The sequence below is a fragment of the Phascolarctos cinereus genome, unplaced genomic scaffold, assembly GCF_003287225.1.
Source record: "Phascolarctos cinereus isolate Bilbo 61053 unplaced genomic scaffold, phaCin_HiC Scaffold_2;HRSCAF=192, whole genome shotgun sequence".
Lineage (NCBI taxonomy): Eukaryota > Metazoa > Chordata > Mammalia > Diprotodontia > Phascolarctidae > Phascolarctos > Phascolarctos cinereus.
In genome coordinates this window covers 226,011,248-226,034,916 of record NW_027555625.1, presented here as the reverse complement: position 1 = coordinate 226,034,916, position 23,669 = coordinate 226,011,248, and the positions used below count along the sequence as shown (strand labels likewise).

The 23,669-nt window shown below is 40.9% G+C and overlaps 1 non-coding gene across 1 annotated transcript; it reads left to right on the top strand.

Moving 5' to 3' along the window:
- Window positions 1-6,514: 6,514 nt before the first annotated feature.
- Window positions 6,515-6,617, top strand: LOC144456028 (U6 spliceosomal RNA). Its single transcript, XR_013484937.1, has one exon. It is a non-coding gene; the product is annotated as a U6 spliceosomal RNA (small nuclear RNA).
- Window positions 6,618-23,669: the final 17,052 nt, after the last annotated feature.

Sequence of the window (23,669 nt, the reverse complement as noted above, 5' to 3'; positions counted from 1 at the left end):
AAAAAAAGAAAAAAGAAACGACAAATATTAGCAATTCAAAGAAACATGGGAATACTCTTAAGAACTCACAGTGACCTAAGCAGAACTAGTACAGCAATATACCCAATGACAATAAGGAAAACATAAAGACTAATTTAATACAGCACCCCCTCTGGGGCTCCATCTTCCAACTTGCCCTGGCAGGTTAGGTCCCACGCCTCTGGGTGGTTGCTGCCTCAGATGCCAGGGATAACCCTGTGGGTGTCTATCTTCTAACCTGTAGCTTATAAGCTACACTCCTGTGCTTTTTTCTTTCTTTTTTTTTTTGTAAGTGGTATAGATGACTTTCTTTTTTTTAATTTTAAAAATTTATTTATTTTTAGTTTTCAACATTCACTTTCATAAAATTTAGAGTTTTAAATTTTCTCCCCCTTCTTTCCTCAAGACAGTGTGCAATCTGATATAGGCTCTACATATACATTCCTATTAAATATTTTCACATTAGTAATGTTGTAAAGAAGAATTAGAACCAATAGCAGGAATCACAAGAGAGAAGAAATAAAAAACAAAACAAAACAAAAAAAAGAGCAAACAGTGTGCTTCAGTCTGCATTCAGACTCCATAGTTCTTTCTCTGGATGTGGATAACATTTTCCATCTTGAGTCTTTTGGAGATGTCTTAGATCCTTGCATTGCTGAGAAGAGCTAAGTCTATCAAAGTTAATTATCACACGATGTGGCTATTACTGTGTACAATGTTCTCCTAGATCTGCTCATTTCCCTCTGCATCAATCTATATAAGTTTTTCCACGTTTTTCTGAAGTCTGCCTGCTCATCATTTCTTATAGCATAGCTATATTCCATTACATTCATATACCACAACTTGTCCAGCCATTCCCCAATTGATGGGCATCCCCTCGATTTCTAATTCTTTACCATCACACAAAGAGATGCTATAAATATTTTTGTGCATGTGGGTCCTTTCCCCATTTTTATAATCTCTTTGGGATACAGCCCTAGAAGTGCTATTGCTGGGTCAAAGGGTATACACAATTTTATAGCTGTGTTTGGGCATATTTCCAAATTGCTCTCCAGAATGATTGGATCAGTTCGCAACTCCACCAACAATGCATTAGTGTTCCAATTTTCCAACATTTGTCATTTTCCTGTTTTGTCATGTTAGCCAATCTGATAGGTGTGATGTGGTACCTCAGAGTCATTTTGATTTACATTTATGTGATCAACAGTGATTTAGAGCATTTTTTCATATGACTATAGATAGCTTTAATTTCTTTATCTGAAAACTTCCTGTTCATATCCTTTGACCGTTTATCAGTTGGAGAACGACTTGTATTCTTAGAAATTTGACTTAATTCTCTATATATTTTGGAAATGAGGCCTTTATCAGACACTGGTTATAAAAATTCTTTCCCAGTTTTCTGCTTCCCTCCTAATCTTGGTTACATTGGCTTTGTTTATGCAAAACTTTTCTATTTAATGTAATCAAAATCATCCATTTTGCATTTCAGAATGTTCTGTATCTTTTATTTGGTCACAAATTCTTCTGTTCTCCATAAATCTGACAGGTAAACTTTCCTTGCTCTCCCAGTTTGCTTATAGAATCAGCCTTTATATCTAAATCACGTACCCATTTTGATTTTATTTTGGTATAGGGTGTAAAATGTTGGTCTATGCCCAATTTCTGCCATACTATTTTCCAGTTTTCCCAGCAGTTTTTGTCAAATAGTGAATTCTTATCCCAGAAGCTGGGGTCTTTGGGTTTATCAAACAGTAGATTACTGTAGTCATTGACTACTGTGTCTTGTGTAACTAACCTATTCCACTGATCCACCACTCTATTTCTTAGCCAGTACCAAGTAGTTTTGATGTGTGCTTCCTCTTAACAATCAGCCAATAGATTCATTAGCTTTTTAGAAAATATATTTACTGAAATGGCATAAAAAAGAATAGCAGTTACAAAGCATTTCCCAAAAAAACCTGGGGCATTATCCCACAAAACCATATAGAATCCAGGAATGTGAGCATAAATTTACCATGCATGTAGGCAACACACATGACCAATGCAACTCAAAATTCTGAAACAATGGAGTTTCAATGCGCTTTCTTTCTCTGAAGAGTGCACATGAATTTCTTCATGGGGTAAGGGTTTGGTGATGCAGCAAGGTGGCACAGTGGATAGGGCTCTGATTCTAAATCAAGGAGACAGACCTGGGTTCAAGTTTACCTTAAATACTTACTTGCTATATGACCTTGGGCAAGCCACTGCCTCAGGTTTCAGTACTGTAAAATGGTGATAATAAAAGCACCTCCCTTCCGGAATTATTATGAGGATCAAATGAGATAATGCTTGTAAACAGCTTAGCACACTGCCTGGCACACAGTGGGTACTTAATAAATAAATGTTGGCTTCCTTCCTTTAGTGATGAGTTTAATCTACTATTGAACAAATTGTCTTTTTGTTTTTATTTCATAGTCACTTCTGAATATACCCCATCCCTAACCCCTTACCAGCCTCTGCTATCCTTTCTTTTTCTGGAGAGTCCACACCAAGTAAAATGCGGGGCAAGGTATCAGTGATGGGTGAGTCAATCTGACTGCTGGGCTAGTTTAGACAGATTGTTCAACCAATGGGCTACTGCAGGAATGGGTCAGGCTCCATATAAGGAGCAGACCTTTGCAGTGGAGAACTTAATTCGGCATCCCCAAACCCATTAGTACTAAAAGGAACTTTGGGGATTTCACAGTCTGCTATGTCCTAGAACTATCAGTATGATATCTGAAATCATCAACCTTGACCTACACAGAGCCTTCTGACCAAGGGAATGGAAACAGCTTTAATCTCTAGGAGTATTGTTCTCGGCCTAAGACTGATTTTATTTATTTATCTCCTATTGAAAAATGGATGCATTTTTCCAGGGAGAAAAAAAATCTGACATGGCTAAAATTAAAAAGTAGGCACTAGAAAGTTTGAGAACATTCAGGATCAGATTTCTACATCCTTATTCTGGGCATGCCATATAATCCAATTTGTCTTTTTATTATATATATATATATATATATATATATATATATATATATATGTGTGTGTGTGTGTGTATACACATATATATAATATATGTATGTGTGTGTGTATATATACATACACACATATATAATATATATGTATATGTGTGTGTGTGTATATATATATATGTATTTGACTTATTCAGAAGTGCTTTTGAAAAGTTTAAGCTCATCGAAAGCTCAGTTACTTTCCACAGGGCTCACCTTTGGCATCGGATGGGTGAATCTACTAGATTCCTCAGGCTCACTCACTGTTCCATGAGCAGCGGCAGGCTTCAGCACATCCAACCTCTCGCTCAGCTTTTTTCAGCAAGGACAATGAGACTTCGCCTAGGATCGATAAAAAGCCTCTGAGATTTGTTTTCTCTAGGTAGGAAGTGGCGAGACTTCTAGTCTCTCCAGTTTCACAATTCTTCTAGGTTCAAAGTACTCTCCTTCAGTGAAAGACTCCACCCTTGAGGTGATCATTGCTATACATTTTCCAGATTCTCACAGAGGTCTTAATGCTGATGAGTGTGGAGGGTAGGGAAGGACGGGACAAAGATGTTGAGGCAATCTGTGCCTGACAAGCAAATTCATTGTCTTTGCTGACCTTTTTATATGCAATTGAGTTAATCAAGACTCTGACCCTTTGCAAGGTAAGTAGTGCCTCCTTCCCCTCTCAGAAAGGGCTTTCCTTTTATATTCAGATGCTTCTGACTTTTACTACTTACAACTTTCAGCTCTGCTTTTATTCCTTCTAACTTTCAGCTTGGCTCCAATCCAAATAAGCATATCTTTATATAACCAAAGCCAAAAGTTCAGTAATTTTAATGACCAATCTTGCCCCACCTCCTTTTAGAGATGAGGAATTTCACCTTCCTTCTTTATTTGGAGAAGTAAGGAACTCTGGGTGTGGAATGATTGCATAAATACTGTTAAACCAGGTCACTGTTGGTGGTTTTGTGTTAAAAAAAATTATTACATTGGAAATTTTATGGTGTGGATGAGGTTTGGGGAAGTGTATATTCAGAAATGATTATGAAGCGAAAACAAAAGGTACTAATAAAACTTTCTTCTAAAAGATGGCATCATTAGTTGTATTAGCAAGAAAACTGGGCTTGGAGGCTGGAGAACTGGGGTCAAGTCCTAGGTTTCGTAGGGATTGTAAGTACTTTAACTTCTTTCATGCTCAGCTTCCTCATCTGGAAAACAAGCAGAATTCTCCACCTCACAGGGTTTGGTTTGGTTTTGTTTTTAAATGGGAACATATGTATTAAGTAAGGTTTTACTTACTAGTGGAAATAAGCCTTAGATTTTGAATGATAAGCCAAACCTCTAGAGATACAAAGTTTGGGAGTCATCTGAAAGGCTGAAAGCCTTAGAGACGGGTAAGTCACCCCTTAGTTCGTTTCTGAATGATGCAGCATCATGAGTACTTGAAGGGGAAGCCAAGTTCTGAGGATCCAGAGAACTCGACTAACTTTACCAACCCTCTAGGTATTTTTCTTCTTTCTCTCCACTGTAGGAGGATTGTTGTTGTTCAGTAGTTTTTCAGTCATGTCTGATTGTCACCCCATTTGGGGTTTTCTTGGCAGAGATAGAGTGGTTTTCCTTCTCCCTCTCATTTTTTTTACAGATAAGGAAACTGAGGCAAACAGGATTAATTGACTTGCCCAAGGTCACATAGCTAGTGTCTGACACCAGATTTGAACTCAGGAAGATGAATCCTCCTGACTCCAGGCCTGGCACTCTATCCACTGTGCCACCTAGCTGCCTTTGGAGGGGGATAGAGAACCTCAATTCTATTAACATTTATTAAGCACCTATTACGTGCAATGCATTATGCTAGGTAGATAAAAAGACAAGAAATAAAAATGAATTGATCCTTCCCAACAAGGAGAAATACAAAGCAATTTGAAGAGGGAGAAAATTTGTCTTATTTCTTTGAAGTTCTCCCCTTCTTTCTGTGAGCATGATCATATGAGGAAGACCAGGAAATTAAACTGAGATCCTGAAAGCTCAGGGCTACTGATGAGGTCTAGAGGTTTGGGGGTGCTGGAACCCTCAGATCGTGACATGGGCCCTGCCTGAATGAATTCAACGCAAATCTTCTTTCAGCCAGAGAAAAGGTTTATTAGAGATAAACCATACAGGCCAGACTCTTAAGGAATGTGAACTTTAGTAACGCTGCCACAGGGACTAGCAGGCATGAGAAAATCTCAGCCTTTTGGCCAGGAGAGTCTCAGCGTTTGAATAGGGGCCAGGGTGGATCTTATATGCACTAAAGTAACTTTGGGTGGCCAGAAGAGGGGGCTGGGAAAAGGGGTCTAGGTGAGAATTCCCATTGGAAGGTCTGAGAGATTGAATAGACAATGGGAATAGATAATGAAGGGAACTGGATGGAAGAAGTTTGAAAGGCATCTGAATAAGATCAAAAGATGGGGCTATATTCAAAGGGAGATAAGGAGCTAGACAAAAGGGAGCCAGATTCTCTTTGGGGCAAGGGGCAAAGATCTTGGTTTGGGCCCACACCCCATCAATACCTAGAACTCTTGTCTTTCCCTTTCTGTTAGTCATTAAATCCTGTCAACTCTATCTCTATGCATAGTTCTAGAATCAGGCTCTTTTCCCTTTCCTATCACTACCACCCTCTTTAGCTAAAGTCCTTAATAATTTCATTCTGTCAACAAGCCCACTACGTGCCAGTCATAGTTCAAGAGATGAGGGAAACAGAAGCAAAAACAAATCAATCCCTGCCCTAAATGATCTTACATTCTATTGAGGGAAACATGTACATAGATACATACATATAAAATACATTAATACAAAATCAGGGATAGTATGACAGGAGTCGGGGATGTAGTAACAGCTAGGAGAATCAACAAAGGCATACTGGACTTGAGTTGAGCTTTGAAGGAATCTTGGGATTTTTGAAAGTGGAAGGAGTGCACGCTAAGCATGGGGCACAGCCATGGCAAAGGTACAGAGACAGGAGATGAGTATCATGTATGAGGAATATCACCTTGTGATATCACCCCACACCTCATCCTTTTGAGATGTGCTCTCCTTCCTCCCTTATAACAAGAATCTCCAGGTTGGTCGGCAAGCCCTTCGGTGAAGGGGCGGTGGGGAGTTTCCCTCGTCTATCAGGGGTCCGATCTTTGAAAGACTATAGTGAGTGCTCCTTTTGGCAACTCATATACCCAAACTGGTAGGGCAGCTGGGTAGCCCAGTGGCTAGAGTGCCAGGCCTAGGGTCAAGAGGATTCATCTTCCTGAGCTCAAATCTGGCCTCAGACACTTACTAGCTGTGGGACCCTGGGCAAGTCACTTCACTCTATTTGCCTCAGCTTCCTCATCTGGAAAAATGAGCTGGAGAAGGACATGGCAACGACTCCAGAATTTTTGCCCAAAAACAAAAAAAAACCCAACCCCCCCCAAAAAAAACCAGTCCAAATGGGGTCACAAAGAGTTGAATATGACTGAACAGCATACTAAAACTGGAACAATATAGAGATGAGCATGGTCTCTGTGCAAGGACGATATGCAAATTTGTGAAGCCTTCTCTATTTTGTACTTACTTGTAAAAAGAAAGAAAGACAGAAAGATCATGGAGAAGTCTCTCAGCAGAGAGGGAGCAAACTCACGGGGCATACATTCTCAGATATGGCTGAAGTCTTGCTTTGCTTTGCTTGAGTATGCTGACTTGTTACAAGGGATAGTTCTATTGGTGTCAAGGGAGTCACTGGAAAGTGACAGGATATAAGAGAAGAGCATTAAAAAAAATTTAAGTAAAGACCACAGAAAACAGGACGGGTGAAACTGGCCTTAAGAAGCCAACTCTGTCCCAATTTTCAAAACAGAGAAAATGTTGTAATCCAAAGATAAGCTACCAAGCTTGACTTCAATTGCTGGCAAAATCCTAGGATGTATTATTAGAAGGTTGGTGTATTTTCAAAGTTTTTATGGATAGCTTTGTTCTTCACATCACCTGGACTTCCCCTGTATCCTCCCTCTCTTCCCAGAGAGCCAATACATATGACAAAATGTTTTTAAAAGAAAACAAATAAAATGAAGAAAAGAAGGGAAATCAATCAACCAAACTAAGCAAAGGGACTCTGTCTGAAGGTGTTTGCAGGGTTGTCTTGGGGAAGCGGGATCTGACTTGTTTATTCTGCTTCACCCTGAGCAGAATTTAGGAGCCACGTGAGAAAGTTCTGCCAAAACAGAGTTGGGTCTGCCATAAGGAAAAATTTCCAAACGATTAGAGTCATCCAGGCATAGAATCTGCTGCCCCAGGAGACAGCATTATTCTTCCTCGCTATGAATTTTCCAAGGAAGGCTAAATGATAGACAGGGATGTCAGAAAGAGGACCCCTGCTTAGGTTGCCCTAGATGGCTCCATGGTCTATTCCAACTCTGAGATTGGTTCTAAGTTAATCCTTCCTTCCTACCAGAAATGGTGGGGGTGGAGCTGTCAGAGAGGCAGAGGCATTGGTCTTTCATTCGTTCAATATCCATTTATATAAATTTATTGAGTCTGAAAAGTGCTTGTGGAACAAGTGATTGAATGATGTATGAATAAATAACTATTCGCTACGTGCCTGGCCCTGTGCTAGCTACCAGGGGGAAAAAAGACAAAAATGAAACATTTTCTGTCCTGAAGGAACTTAACATTTTTTCCCTCTAGTCATGGTTCCTGGTTCCTTCTCTTCCTTATTGGAGAGACCGAGGCTACTGGGCTAGGTAGACTCATGGCTCATCTACTCTATGAGATATGTCTTACCTTTATAACCTTTATTATAATATGTAATATTATCTCATAACCTCATTTTTTCCCCACAATAATCACTCTGATAAACTTAGGAATATCCTCAACTCTACCTTGAATGACCCTGTCCTGCTGGCCAACAGGTCTAATACCAAGCTTGTTGGTCCCATCCCAAACCCATTTTTATTTTCCTCTTGATTGTCTGCTTATATCACCCAACTTTGAAAGCTTTGAAAACTTCCCCCCCCCATCACCAAATCCTATCAATTTGACCTCTACCATAGCTCTAGAATCAGGCCTCTCTTTCCCCCTTCCCATCACCCCACTCTAGTTAGCTAAGCTCCTTAATACCTCTCACTTGTCTTGATAACTTCCTAATTGGTAACTGGTTTCAGCCTCCCTCAGGTTCAAGCTATCACTCAAATTACTCTTTCTAAAGCACAGACAAAACCTTTACTCTATCAGGTTCCCTACCAGATCAATATTCATTCATTTAACAAACACTTATTAAGTACTTACAATGTACCAGACTCAGAGCTGGATGCTGAGGACACAAGGACAAAAATACAGCAGACTCGTGATATTTTGCTAGAAGTGAAATAACATGTACACAGAAAAGTAAGTATAAAATTCAAAGATACAAAGTATTTTCTGGGGAAAAAAGAGTATTAACACCTGGGGGGGGGCAGGGATCAAGATGGCCTTCCATAGGAGGTTGGATTTGAGCTTTGAAGGAAGCTTAGACTTCTAAGAGGTAGAGTTGAGGGGGGAATGCATTCTAGGAATGGGGGACAGCACAGCCCATGCAGAGACAAGGAGATGGAATGGCCGGCCATATAAAGGGAACAGAAAGTAGACCACTATCCCTTTGCAACATAGCCCCAATCTATTAGTCCAGCATCCCCTCCTCTATCTCCAGTTATACCAGACTAGTTATTCCCTATTTCTGGAATATGCCCTCATACTTTCCTGGGTCTATGTCTTGGTTGAACCAATTTCTTGACCTGGAATGCCATCTCCAAGCCTTGTCTGTGCCTGATCAAAGTGAGACCCAAATATTATCCTTTTTGTGAAGTCTTGGGCTGGTCGCAGAGCATGAGTGAAAGATTTAAAAAGGGAGTGTCCCCTGTTCCATTAATATACATACACAATGTGGAGAGATCTAGATTAAGGCTCAGATGGAAGCAGCAGGATAGGCAGGCATCATCACTAGAAAAAGTAGGCATTTGCTTTTGGCTTCCTGGTTACAGATTGAATTTCAGGGATTGAAGTCTTCCCTTTTTACTTCCTCTCTCCCCACACCAAGTCTAAAGTGTCTCTCTAATCTTCCAACACTTTTCCTGGAGAGCTGGGATCTTTCCCAAGAGAATATCCCCAAAAGATCTCCCACCGCAGTACATTGGCACTTAAGAACAGCATTTTAGTTAATGTCCAGTCACCCCTTCAATCCCTTCCTGCCAAAGACAGAGAAGGATGCTTTCCCCTAAAAGCAAAACACAGCAAAAAAAAGGTGCTGATGTAGGGGGGGTGGGGGTGGGGGATGTGTATGTGTGTGTGTGAGAGAGACAGAGACAGAGACAGAGACACTTCTCAGCTTTGGGTGAGGGCAGGATATGGGACTGTTCTGCTGACCTCCCCTATTCTCTCTGGATCGTTGGGGCTGGGATTGTTTTTCTTGGCTTACCCTGGCTAAAGGAACTACTTAAAGACAAGCCTGGTCCTCTCCCCATGCACCCCCTGCAGGCACTCTTGCAGTCTGAGGGTTCCCCCTCCCACCTTTCAGGGTTTTAAAGGGATAAGTCACTTCATCTTTCTCTTCCTCCCCAGATGTAAAGTAGGTACCTGGAAGGACAGGAAAAAAGGCTTTTTTTTTTCTTCCTGATAGATGCTACAATGAGAAAATGTTAATAACAATTAAAATGTCCATTCTTACCTCTTTCTCACTCTGTCTTTTTGTGGGTTCTACTGTTTTAGAATTTGTTTAGAGTCACTTTTTACAGGTATTAGGAGGGATTTGGGGAGAGCTCAAGCAAGTCACTGCTTTTACTCCACCATCTTTGTTTGTTCGTTTGTTTGTTTTAGGCAATTGGGGTTAAGTGACTTGCCCAGGGTCACACAGCTAGTAAGTGTCAAGTGTTTGGTCTGAGGTCACATTTGAACTCAGGTCCTCCGGACTTCAGGGCTTGTGCTCTATTCAATGCGCCACCTAGCTGCCCCCGACAAGGGTTTTTTGTTCCAGTATTCGAAGGGCTGGCATGTTAAAGAGGGACTGGATTTAATCTGGTTAGCTCCAGAATGCGGAATCAGAAAGCATGGGTGGAAGTTGCAAAGAGACAAATTTAGGCTCCTTACGGGGAACACTTTCTAAGAGTCTAAGCTGCCCCAATGTGGAATGGGCTGCCCTGGGAAGTGGTAGTTTCTTCCTCAGAGATGGTCTGCAAGCAGAGGTTGGATGTTCGCTTGGCAGGCATATTGCAGAGGGGATTCTTTTTGTGCAGGGGCTAACCTAGATGGCCAATGAGGTCTCTTCCAATTCTAAAAATGTGGTGATTATGTGAAGTTGTATTATGTGGACAAGACACAACCTCTCTGAACCGATTTATTCTTTTGTAAGACATTCTTCCCTTTACTGGGTGATAGTGAGGCTCAAATGAAATACTGTGTAAAGCTTTTGGCAAACCTTGAAGTGTTATGTAAATGTCAGCTATACATACGTACATGCAAGTATGCATACATACATAATCAAAATTGTCTAGTTTCTTCCCTAGTTCTTTTAGCTTTTGCTTAACCTCTTGCAACATGCAGCTCTGCCTGAAATTGTGCCCTGTCACTGCCCCCTCCCCCCTGGCCCCCACTTCTTTGAAGAGATGGGGGACTTCTGAGTATAAAACACTATGTATATAACGTCAGACTTTTATGTGTCGATAAGTTTTACTGAACTGTTTTTTCCCCTCTTTTGGGACAAGGAGGGAAGAAGGGTACATTAGGCAATGTAAGTAATATAAAAATGAAAGATAGGGCTAAAAATTTATTTTCTTTTTTAGATGAAAAAGAAGGGAGCATTTTAATAAGCAGATAACTAAAAATTTATTTTCAAAAAAATATGTGAGAGCATCCCCAGTACAGAGCACCATCCGAAAACCCCACAGGCAGCCTTAAGGAGCTGCCTTATGCCTTCTCTCTCCCTCCTTCCTTCCAACTACAGAATCAAGGAAAAATGGATTTTAAAATGATAATAATTAGAACTGCAGAAGTTTCTCTTCTTGCATCTGGCCATTTTCCTGCAGGGCTTTCAGGTGGCTCAGTGGCCCAGAAAGACACCTCTCCCTTCTCAGAAACCTTTTGTCTTCCTTCCAACCTGGAAAGCTGCAGAGATGACCTAGTTAATCTACAAGCTACTGCTGCTGCTGGAGCTGCTGGATTATTCTTCTCAACTGGGAAAGTGAGTGTGTTGGTGGAAAGAGCCTGGGACTTGGTGTCAGGGGACCGAGTCTCCTGAGGCTGAAAGATTTAGAGCAGAAAGAGACCTCAGAGGACACTTAGTTTAATACTCTCATCTTACAGAAGACTAGAGAGGTAACATGATTTGCCTAAGGTCACACTGGCAATATGTAGCAGAGACATGTAAAAGCCAGCTCCTCTGCACAGTGAGTATTCATTGCAGTGAGTCATGCTGCCTCTCAAATGAGCTGTGGGGACTGTGGGAAAGTTATTTAATTTCGCTAAGCTTCAGTTTTCTTTTCTGTAGTCAGTCAATAAACATTTATTAAGCACCTACTAGGTGCCAGACACTGGGCTAAGCACCGGGGATACACAAAGAGGCAAAAGGCCTGCCCTCAAGGAGCTTACAATCTAATGGGGGAATTAACATTCAAATAAATATAGACAAACAAGCTATATACAGGATAAAGAGGAAATAACCAAGGGAAGACACTAGAATTAAGAGGGGTTGGGAAAGGCTTCCAGTAAGAGATGGGATTTTAGTTTGGGCTGAAAGGAAGCCAGGAAAATCAGGAGGCAGAAGAGTGAGGAGGGAGAGCATTCCAGGCATAGATGGGCAACAGCCAGAGAAGATGCCCAGAGCTTGGAGAGATGGAGTGTCTTGTTTGTGGAACAGCCAATGTCACTGGATTGAAGAGTACATGGCAGGGAGCAAGCTGTAAGAAGACTGGGAAGGTGGGAGGGAAGTAGGTTATGAAGGGCTTTGAATGCCAAACAGAACATTTTGTATTTGATAGTGGAGGCAATAGGGAGCCAGTGGAAGCAAGGGTGACATTAGAGCAACTGTGCTTTAGAAAAATCACTTTAGTGGCTAAATGGAGTGAGAGACACTTAGGCAGACCCACCGACAGGCTATTACAATAAGCAAACTGTGAGGGGGTAAAGGTCTGCCCTAGAATGGTGGCAATGTTAGAGGAGAAAAGAGGACTTCTTTAAGAGAGACTAATGCAGAAATATTTCCATGATTGCACGTGTATAACCTATATCAGATTGCTTGCTGTCTTAGGGAGGGGAGATGGGAAGGAGGAAGAAAAATTTGGAACTCAAAGTTTTATAAAAAATTAATGTTGAAAACGATCTTTATTGGAAAAAATAGAATACTATTTACTAAAAATAAATACATAGAGATGTCGCAAAGGTGAAATCAAACAGGTCTTGGCAACAGCTTGGATATGGGGGTGAGAGATAGTGAAGAGTCAAAATTAACTCCTAGGTTATGAAACAGAGGGATTAGGAGAAGTGTGTTGTCCTTTATAGTAATAGGGAAGGCTGGAGTGGGGGAAGGTTTAAAATAAAAGATAAAGAGTTAGATTTTTGACATGTTGAGTTCAAGGTTTGAAATGTCTGAAAGACAGCTGTAGATGCGATACTGGAAGTCAGCAGAAACGTTGGGGCAGAATAGCTAGATCTGAGAATCATCAGCATCGAGATGGTTGATTAATTCCATGGGAGTTGATGAGATCATCAGGTGAAATGGTATAGAGGGAGAAGAGAAGAGGACCCAGGACAGAACCTTGAGGGTTCTCACATATGATGGAAAGGGTGAGATGTGGAAAAGGATCTAGCAAAGGAGACAGAGAAGGAGCAGTCAGATAGGCGGGAGGAAAACCAGGGAGAGTGGTGTCCCAAAAACCTAGAGAGAAAAGAGTATCAGGGAGGTAAGAGTGATCAACAGCATCAAAGGTTGCAGACAAATCAAGGAGAACGTGGACTGGGAGAAAGCCATTGGATTTGGCAATTAAGAGATCATTGGTAACTTTGGAAGAAGCAACTGCAGTAGAATGAGAAGGTTGGAAGCTGGATTGTAAGGGGGTTAAAAGAGAGTCAGAAGAAAGAAAATGTAAAATAGAGATAATAGTGCAAACATTATTTACCTCCAAGGAAAGTGTTTGGTAAAACTTGACTCCACCCCGACTACAAATGGAAACTTTTCTTGTTGTTGTAGTTCCCAATCCTTCTTCATCAGCCAGCTCCTCTTACCCTTTTTCTGGTATTCCATTCAACAAACAATTATGAAGCCCCCACTCGGCATGGAGCCGTCTGTGCCCTAGCATTGACTGTCCCTACTCATCCTGGTCTCTTAGAATACCTGGTTTCCATTCAGTCTCAGCTCAAGCTCTGCCCTCTCCAGGAGGCCTACTGGGGGCCCTCCGCCCTGCTACAACCTCTTCCCACTCCTCAGGCACCTCTTCCCAAAGCTGTTTGTATTCTTAGATATGCACTTCTTGTTTCCCTGTCCCCGCCCCCACTTTAGAATATCAGCTTAGAATATCTCAAGGGAAAGGTTTTATTTTCATCTTGTAGCCCTGGGTCCTAACGGCACCTGGTACTTAGTAAGTGCTTAATAAACCCTTGTTGATTGATAAGAAAATAAGAAGTTTGTAGTATAGAATACAGTCATCTCAGTGGAAGAAGGCTCTCACAAATGGAAGGGAAACTATTGTCTATTAGGAAAGGTCTCTTGTAGGAGGTGAGGCTTGAAGGAATGGAGGAGTACAGGAAGGACAAGAAGTAAAGGTGAGGGGGGCATCCAAGCAGGGGAGACCCTGGGAGGAAGCAGGGCCCTTGCACGTGGTCCTGTCATCCCCGCAGTCTCAGGGTTGCCTCAGGGATTTAAATTTAGCAGCAAGCATGTATTAAATGCCTACTATGTGACAAATGCTGTTCTAGGTGCTAGGGATACATATACAAAGAGCGTAACAATTCCTACTCAGGAGTCAGTGAACATTTAAGTTCTTGGGCAGGCTCCGAGGATATAAATGGGAAGCTCGGTGGCACAGTGGCCAGAGCTTTGGGCCCTGCAGTCAGGAAGACCTGAGTTCAAATCCTGTGTCAGTTGTGTGACCCTGGACAAGTCACTTAACCTTGTTTGCCTCAGTTCCTGTAAAATGAGCTGGAGAAGGAAATGGCAAACCACTGCAGTCTCTTTGACAAGAAAACCCCAAAATCCTGTCACAAAGAGGTGGACAGGATTGAAAAAACAAATGACTCAACAATGAGAGGATATTAAGAAAGGCAAAAACAGTCCCTGCCCTCGAGAAGTTGGCATTCTAATGGGAAAATAACATGTAAACAACTATGTACATACAAGATATATGCAAGATGCAAAGTGGATGGAAGGAAGTTACTCTCAGCAGAGGCTGATGGGCTGAAACAGGCCTCCTGCTGCAAGTGGAATTTGAGCTGAATCTTGAAGGGAGGCAGGAGGTGGAGGTGATGGGGAAGAGCATCCCAAGCACTGGGAACAGCCAGTGAAAAGGCATGACATAACCAGGTATTGCTGAGATTTATATTCTGATAGGGAAGACAAGTCCATATGTAGGAAATAAATATAAAGAGAATAAATACAAATAAATACAAAGTAGTTGTATAATTAGATGTGCTGTAGTTTAGTAGTTAATACAAAGTCGTTTGGGAATGTGGGCACTAGCAGTTGGGAGGATCAGGAAAGTTTTCACGCAGAAAGTGGTGCAAGCTGGGTCTTCAGGCACTTCCCAGGTCTAGTCTCCAGGGTTCCAAGGTGGTCTCAGGACCTATCGACAGTGTACTTTACTCATGGCTGTCATGGCAGCTGAGGGTGTTACAGCTTGAGCCTGGACCACCAAAACTATAGGACCTGGGAACAGATGCATGATATGAGGCCTGAGCTTTTTAACTCCAGTCTCACTGCTCTTAAACTCCCTAGCCACCATCAGATCCACCTTGCACAAGGACATCTAAGGAAAGAGAAATAAACCCTGGACTCCAAGATATTACTCTCTAAGTAGATGAATAGTTCTGGAATAATAACTCATATTTTCTTAGGTTTTAAGGTTTATAACAATCCTATGAGGCATGTAGACAGGTATTACTCTCTCTATTTTATAAGTGAGGAAACTGAATTTCAGAGAGGGTGAGTGACCTGCGCAGGGTCACACAGCTGATACTTGCCCCCTAAGAAGAGGCAAGATTTGAGCCCAGGGCTTGCCCACTTCAAAACTGTCACTATCCATTCTATCATACTGCCTCTTAAAATAAAAAAAAGCTCAAATGAGGAAGAATCTAATATCCCTAAGAGGTACAACCAGTCAACAGAGCCTTATATGGTACCTCTAATTAGGATGAAGAAGATAGGATTAGACTGCATAGTTCATGGCCCCAGATTAGGAATCCCTGCTCTCCAGCTTGCCAGGATAATCATGGAGCATGGTGGCTGTCCACTGGTTTTCCCTCTCTTTTGCCCATATGTTCCCCACACATCTCTCTGATAATAAAGATCTTCTCCTGAACAATTTTCTTTTTACAAATGTGTCCTGCTCACATGGACCATTCACCTTTTCACTGCCCTCTGGTTGAGAGCCCTGACATAAATTCTTCAGAGACTATAATGCTCTACCATTTATAGTCACAAAGCTTCACTAGAAGCATAATGTTAAGACATGTTCACAGATATTAAAACACAAATAGATGTAACACAAGGCAGAATTGGACGTATACAAAAGGAGGGGTCCAAAGTGCTAGGATCAAGTAGAGGAAGAGGAGATCCTTCCTTTTGAGCTAGAGGGATCCAGGAATACTCCTGAGTTTGACCATAGAATCATAGATTTAGAGCTTTTAGACCCCAAGAATCCTAAGTCCAACATCCTCAATTTTATTTTATTTTATTTTATTATCCATTCATTTCACAAGCATTTATTAAATGTAATTTATGTGTCAGACAATGTGTTAAGTGATAGAGATACAAAGACAGAAATGAATCATTCTCCCTTTAGGGAGGCTTACATTCTATTGGATGGAAACAATATGGATAATATGCAAATGTGTTTTGCTTGACTATGTGTGTGTGTGTGTGTGTGTATACATATATATACACAAATGTATATATAATATTATATATTCATATGTTTATATTGTATTATTATATGTATTCATATTATGTATTTATTATATATTATATATCTATTTAATTAGAGGAAGGATAGGAGAAAGAGGAAGTAAATGCTTGTTAATTAAAAATTAAAATACAACAAAAAATTCAAAAATAGTGAAAAAATAATTGGTACCCAGAAAAGCAGATAAAAATAAATACAAAATGATTTCTAAGGAGAAAACACGAACAACTGGGAATTGAGGGGTGGTGATCAGGAAAGGCTGCCTGTAGGTGGTAGTGCTTGAACTGATCTTTGAAGGAAGTTAGGGATTTTAAGAGGCAGAGGTGAGGAGACTTCCTATTATGGTGGACAACTTGTGCCAAGGTCTTGATACAGGAGATGGAATGTTCTGTATGGGGAACAGGAAGCAGGCCAGTTTGGCTAGAGTGTAGAGTTTGTGAAGGAGAGTGTTATGTAATGATCTGGAAGAACATCCTCTATTTTATAGATGAGGAAACTGGGGTGCAGAAAAGTAAGGAGACTTACCCAAGTTCACAGTTAGTAAATGGAGCTGGGATTTGAACCTTGGGTCCTCTGGTTCCAAAGCCAGGGTTCTTTCTACTGGAATAGAGGAATTTCAAAACATAGAGATTTGGGGGGGGGGGCTTGCAGGATAGTATATTACCAGGCACAGGGCAAAAACAAAGTAGATGGGAGAAGGGCGGGGCAGGCAGGGTGGGATGGTGAGTATTATAGTCTGGCTCAAATGTAGAATATGTGTAGGTAAGCAGTAGGAGTTAGGCAGGAAAAATCTGGAACCAGATTGTAGATCTTGAATACCAGGAGAATTGATACTTATTTGGCACTTCTAGATATATATATATTTTCTCCTTCATTAGAATGTAAGTTCCTTGAAGGCAGGTACTGTTTTTGCTTTTTCTTTGTATTCTTAGTGATTGGTTTGATGCCTGGCACTAGTAAGTGCTTTAAATACTTCATGATTGATTGTTTGGGGGCAATGGGAAGCCAAGGTAGGCTTTTGAACAAAACTACTTAGAGCTGTACATTAGGAAGACTAAACTGGCAGTGATAGAAGCAGAGATTAAAGAGGGGGAAATAATGACGACTGGCAGATCAGTCAGGGGGCTATTAAAATAGAGGAGTTGAGGTAGGAGTAGAAAGGAGAGGATAGATGCAAGGTATATTAGGGAAGCAGAAACAGTAGGATTTGGGAATTGATTGGATGTTGAAGGAGAGGGATGAGTAAAAGATAAATAAGGTTTCTGAGTTTAAGTGATTGGAGAAATGGTGGTACCGTCAGCAGATACAGAGAAGCCCCAGGGAGAGGCAGGGACAGGGTTCTGGAGAAGTTGAAGAATTTAGTTTGGGTGGGGCAGCTAGGTGGCTCAGTGGATAGAGCTCTGGCCCTGGAATCAAGAGGACCTCAGTTCAAATATGGCCTCAGACACTTGACACACACTAGCTGTGTGACCCTGGGCAAGTCATGTTACCCCAATTGCCTCAGAAAGGGGGAAAAAAAAAGAAAAGAAGAATTCAGTTCAGGAATGTTTAGATCCATGCCAGATCCCCTAGCCCTTTTTTGTTTGTTTCATTGTATTTCCTCTGGGTCTGGAGAGTATCATCTTTTTTTCACTTGGTTTCTGGAATGTAATCACAAGACAAAACGGGTGGCATCATGGATAGAGTGCAAGCAACTTAGAGTCAGAAAGTGCTGACTTCAAATCCTGCTTCTAATAATTCTTAGCAGTGTGACCCTGGGCAAGTTACTTAACCTCTGTGTTTCAGGCAGCCGCCTAGAACGTTTTGTTAGCTTTGGTGGAAGCAGTTCCCCATGGGCCCAGCCCATTATGGGTACCATATCGCAACATTCTGGAGTCAGAAAGGACCTAAGAGATCATCAAATTCATCCATGGTTCCTCTGAGCCTGCCTGGGTGATACTGCCCATTTGAAAATTTTGGTTGCTTCTGGAGGCCTCAAATTTTATTTTTAAACAATCACTTGGATCTGTCCTACCCTATAATCAAAGGTATAGTATATGGCTCAACTTTTCATGATGTCCAAGAAATTGGAAGGTCTGAGACTCTTTGTTGGAAATAAAAACTGTGTATTTTTTTCATTGCAAAATAAAGCTTGCAAAGTGATATAGTAGAAAGAACACCAGATTTGGAGCTAGAGAAACTGACTTCAAACCTTGGTCCTCCTAGCTATGTGACCTTGGAAAAGCCAATTCCCAATCTGGGTTTCAATTTTGTTACCTATAAATATGGAAAGGTTAGGCCGACTTATCTTTCTAACTTTAAACAGTTTTATTGCTATGACTCAAGAAGGAACATTTTCCAAGTCTCATTCTTGCCCTTACTCATGAGATTTCCCTACATGAAACTGTCCTCCTTTTAACCTGTTGTAGGGGTGGGGAACCTGCAGCCTTGAGGCCACATGTGGCCTTCTAGGTTCTTGGGTTTGGCCTTTTGACTGAGTCCAAGTTTTACAGAACAAATCATTTTATTAAGGAGCTGTGTCCTGTGAAGTTTGGATTCAAAGGGCCAGATTCTGCTAGTAATCTTCTTGAAGGCATCAATGATACCATAATTTTTGTATGTTATCCACAGTATTCATGACGTGCTCAATTTAATTTTTAAAACACTGTACCATAAGTAAGTGTTGATTGAGCAACTCTAGGGAGAAGTTAATCCCTATATTTATAGGACACAGCTCCATAGAGTCATTCATCCATCCATCCATCCATCTACCATCAAAGATTCTTTACTTTTGAGTAATAGTTTTGATTTCCCTTTCTGAGTGATTCCTTTTTGTTTGACAGTATGATGGGTGTGGTGTATAAACATGCTGGATCTGGAGACAGAAAACACAGGTTCAAATCCTGTCTTTGACGCTTACCAGATATATGACCCTAGCCAAGTCACTTTTTCTCTCCTAGCCTCAGTTTCTTCATCTGTAGAGTTGGGATGATAATACACAGCACCTACCTTACAGGGTTGTTATGATGATCAAATGATGTAATTATGTGGAGTTCTATATAAATACCATCTATTATTATGGAGCTTTTGTGACACGATAGAGGACTAGATTTAGTTGGATGATGTGAGTTCAAATCTTGCCTCTGATACCAATTGCTTGTGTGACCTTGGGCAAGACACTTAATATCTCTGGCCTCAGTTTCTTCATCTATAAAATCAGGGGGTTGAATTCAATGAACTTTGAACTTCTTTTTAGGACTAAGCCTGTGAGCCTATGAGGAGAAGACAAGGAGGCAGCAGTAAAGAGAATCAAAAGAACATGATACAACCAAAATCAGAACTAAAGAAGATATTGTGCAAAAGAATTCCCAGGTAGTTGCTTCTAGGAAACTCTTGACAAGGGAATGAGTCATTGGCAGAGGAGAGCTGTTGTTGATCCCCAATATTATAGATGAATGAAATAGACAGTCTCATCACACCTGAGAGGAGGTCCCACTCTGACTCATGAAGAGATAATCTATGTCTGACTCCAAGGTTCCAGAAAAGATCCCTGACGTCATCTGATGCTGCCGTCTGGCCAGGGTCCTATTAATTCATGAGGTAAGCTCTTTGTCTAAGCTGTATCTCTGTCAACATTTCCCTCACATTTTCAAAGTAGTGACCTCTCCCTCAATGTCCCTGTTGTTAAACTCCAGAAGCCTAAGAGAAATGATGGGGGAGAGGGAATCCCTTATTGCTATGTCACAGAATGACTTCCAACCAACATTTTAAGTGTAGTCAGCTAGCTCACTGCCATGGAGTCTGTCTCTGGCCTGTCTTTCTGGCCTGGTCTGCCCAGCATAGTGCCCAAGCATGTCGCTCTGGTGTGGGTGCCATAAAGAAGTTCAGGAAATTGTATTTAAAGGCTCATCAAAGCCCTTATGCAGCTCCCCTTTGCTTAATCCCCTGAGGCTGTACAAGTCACTGATACTTTCCCCATTTGACACAGGTGAAAGAAATATGTGGGGATATTAAAAAAACCCACAAATTTAGCCAGCAGGTATTACATTCATAAAGTGGGAAGCAAATTTTAAAGCACCATATAAATGCAAGCTATCATTATTAGTATTAGGAGGTTTTGATTGCCTAAACATAAAGCCACCCAAATAACTGATAGAGTTTTACATCAATAATCTGTATGGGGCAGAGTGAGCTAAAACCATGAGTATGAAATATATTCAATGCTTATCTCATACATTCTATGACTGAAATTCATTCATTCTATAAACATGATAAAGTATCTTCTATGTGCCAGGCACTGTCCAAAGCACTGCAGATAGAAAGCAGTAGAAATAGTGAGCATAGAGAATACTGGTAGAGGGCCACAAATATAAGGTATAGATGTGGATGAGGTAACTCATGCCTCCTGCATTGCAGGGACCTCCTGTCCTTTTTCTTCTCGTGATGCTCTGATACTGTTTATCTCTAAGTGCAGTATCTTTTCACAGCAGTTTGCTTATTTGAATTCCCTTGGCCTGTTTCTCTCTGCAGCTCTACTCCTGACCACCAGGGCTAATTCACTCTTGAATCTATAGCTAGCTCTCTTCCTTGCTGCCAGAGGTCACTCTCTTTAGAGATGTCACATCTCAGTTTTTTTTTTTGTCTTGCCTATTCCCTACTGGGTGTAATGTCTCCCATTAAGCAAGTGGCTTTACTGCAAAGTAAAATGGCATATGGTTCACTAAGGAGGGATTCCCCGTAAAGGTGTAAGGGGAAAAACAAAAAGCAATCCCTTCTCAAGAGCTGGGTTCTGCCTTCATTGACGGCTCTTTTCTTTGTGGCCAGGGGTCACACTCTACAAAGCTATTTAGCTTTTAAAATTCTACTCTTCCATGTAACCAAAGCTTCAGTTAGCCATACTCTAGTTCTATCAAAGAGAACTTCTTCACACTTGGTAAAGGAATAACATGTAGCTGTGTCTTTTTTCTTGTCTACTACATTAATACTTCATTGTCTTTATTACCTGCAATTCCAAATATCTTCTGCAATTCCATCAACTGGCTGGGGTGGGGATGGGAATCAATTGATAAAGACTATCTTGACCCATTTCCCTCCCCATCCACAAATGTATTATATTTACTTACCTGTGTTTATATTATTTTCTCACAATAGATTATAAACTCCTTTAGGGCAGAGACTGTTTTATTTCTGTCTTCTATGTGACAGGCACATGTTTAATAAATGTGGATTTTTTTGGAGGGAAGCATTAAAAAGTCTGAGAGAGACCATTAGTCGAGATATGAAAGCATTTATTTTACATAGGTGGAATTCCTCCAACATGGAAGGTATAGGTTCATAGATGGAAAGGACTCGAGGCGACATGATACAGTGCCCTCATTTTATGGATGATGAAAGCAAGATGCAGACAGATTAAGCAACTTGCCCAGTGTTATAAAGGGAGTAAGTGGCAGAACTGGAATTTAAGCTAAAGTCTTCTGACTGAATCCAGTGCTTTTTCCATGATACCATCACTGTTCTCATTTCTCACATTTGTGTTATTAATAGCTACCCCTCAACAACTAAGCTTTATATCTTTTCAAGTCTTTGCTTTTGAGACTCAAGGTGATTCTCCTTGTTACTTTGAATTCAATTCAGCAAGACTTTATTAAGCACCTATTATGTGCCTACCCTCAAATAGCTGATAGTCTATGTGGAAGATGAGAATACAATATGTACATGTATAAATATAGTACAGGAAACAAGGCAGAAAAGAGCAACGGGGGTATTTGAATGAGTTTCATAGAGAAGGTGGTGCCTGAGCTGAGTGTTCAAAGAGGACAAGGATTCTGAGAAGCAGAGATGAGGAGAGAGTATATTCCAGGCACAGAGATACTGTACCTGTTTATAGATATGGGAAATAAAATACTGTATGTGTGGAACCACAAGTGGCTAGTTTGTGAAGGGAAGCTCTATGAAATATGACTGGAAAGAGCGGTTAGCTAAGAGCTTTTCCTATAGTCAGTCAGTCAATAAACATTTATCAAGTTTCTGCAATATGCCAGGTACTTTGCTAAGCCATGAGGATATAAGACAGTTCCTGCCCTCAAGGAGCTTACAATCTAAGGAGGAAAGACAGTATGCAAACAGCTATGTACAAATAAGCTATACAAGCATACCTCCTTTTATTGCCTTTGAAGATACTTCACTTTTTACAAATCGAAGGTTTATGTCAAGCAAGTCTATAGGTACTGTTTTCCCAACATGTTGTGTACACAATGTGTCTCTGTGTCATATTTTGGTAATTCTCACAATATTTCAAACTTTTTCATAATTATCATTATTATATGTTATGGTGACCTGTGATCAGTAATCTTTGATGTTACTATTGTAATTGTTTTGAGATTCCACAAACCACGTCCATATAAGACAGAGAACTTAACTGATAAATGTTGTGTGTGCTCTGGCTGCTTCGAGGACCTGTTGCTCTTTGCTCTCCTCTGGCCTTCCTATTCCCTGAGACACAACGATATTCAAATCAAGCCAATTAATAACCCTACAATGTCCTCTAAGTGTTCAAGTGAAAGGAAGAGTCAATGGATGTGACAAACCTCATTGTTGTCTTATTTTAAGGAATTGTTGTACTACCCAACCTTCAACAACCACCACCCTGATTAATCAGCAGCCATCAACACGAGGCAAGACCCTCCACCAGCAGACTGAAAGCACTAGAGTTAAGAAGGATCTAGAAAGGCTTCCTGTAGAAAGTGGGACAATAGGAAGCCACTGAAGATATCTGAGTAGAAGACTGACTTGGAGTTAAGGAAGATTATTTTGGTAGCTATGTGGAGAATGGTTTGGAGAGGGGAGAGACTGGAAATAGGGAGAACAGTTGGGAGATTATTTTTTACAGTAGAGTTTAGGGAATATATGATGACAACTTGAGTCAGTGTGGTGGCCTTGCAAGTGGGAAGAGTGAGAGGTGTTTTGGAGGTAGAATCCACAAGAGTTGGCAATAGTTTAGATAAGGAGCTGGAAGGCGATGGGAAAAGTCAAAGATGATTCCATGAATATGACTGGGTGACTGGAAAAGATGGTAGTCTCCTGAAGAGGAATAGGGAAGTTTGGAGGAAGTATAAGCTTTGGGAGGAAGATAATGAGTTTTATTTTGGATAAGTTGAATTTTAAATGTGTGAGGGCTATCCAATCGGAAGCCAACAATGTGTGACTAAAATTCAAGAGAAAGATTTGGGGTGAATAGGGAGATTTGGGTATCTTTTGTATAGGAATAATACTTGAATACTTGAATCCAGGGAGGCTGATCCCCAAGGAAAAGAGCAGAGAGAGAAAGAGAAGAGAAGAGGGCCCAGGAGAGTACCTGCTCTCCCATGTTAGAGGCATAAGAAATTCATGATAACCCAGCAAAGGAGAATGAGAAAAAGCTGTAAATCAGACAAGTAAGACAACCAGGAAAAAGCAATGTTGGAAGCTAGGGAAGAAGAGTGTTTAGCAGGAGAGAGTGGTCAAT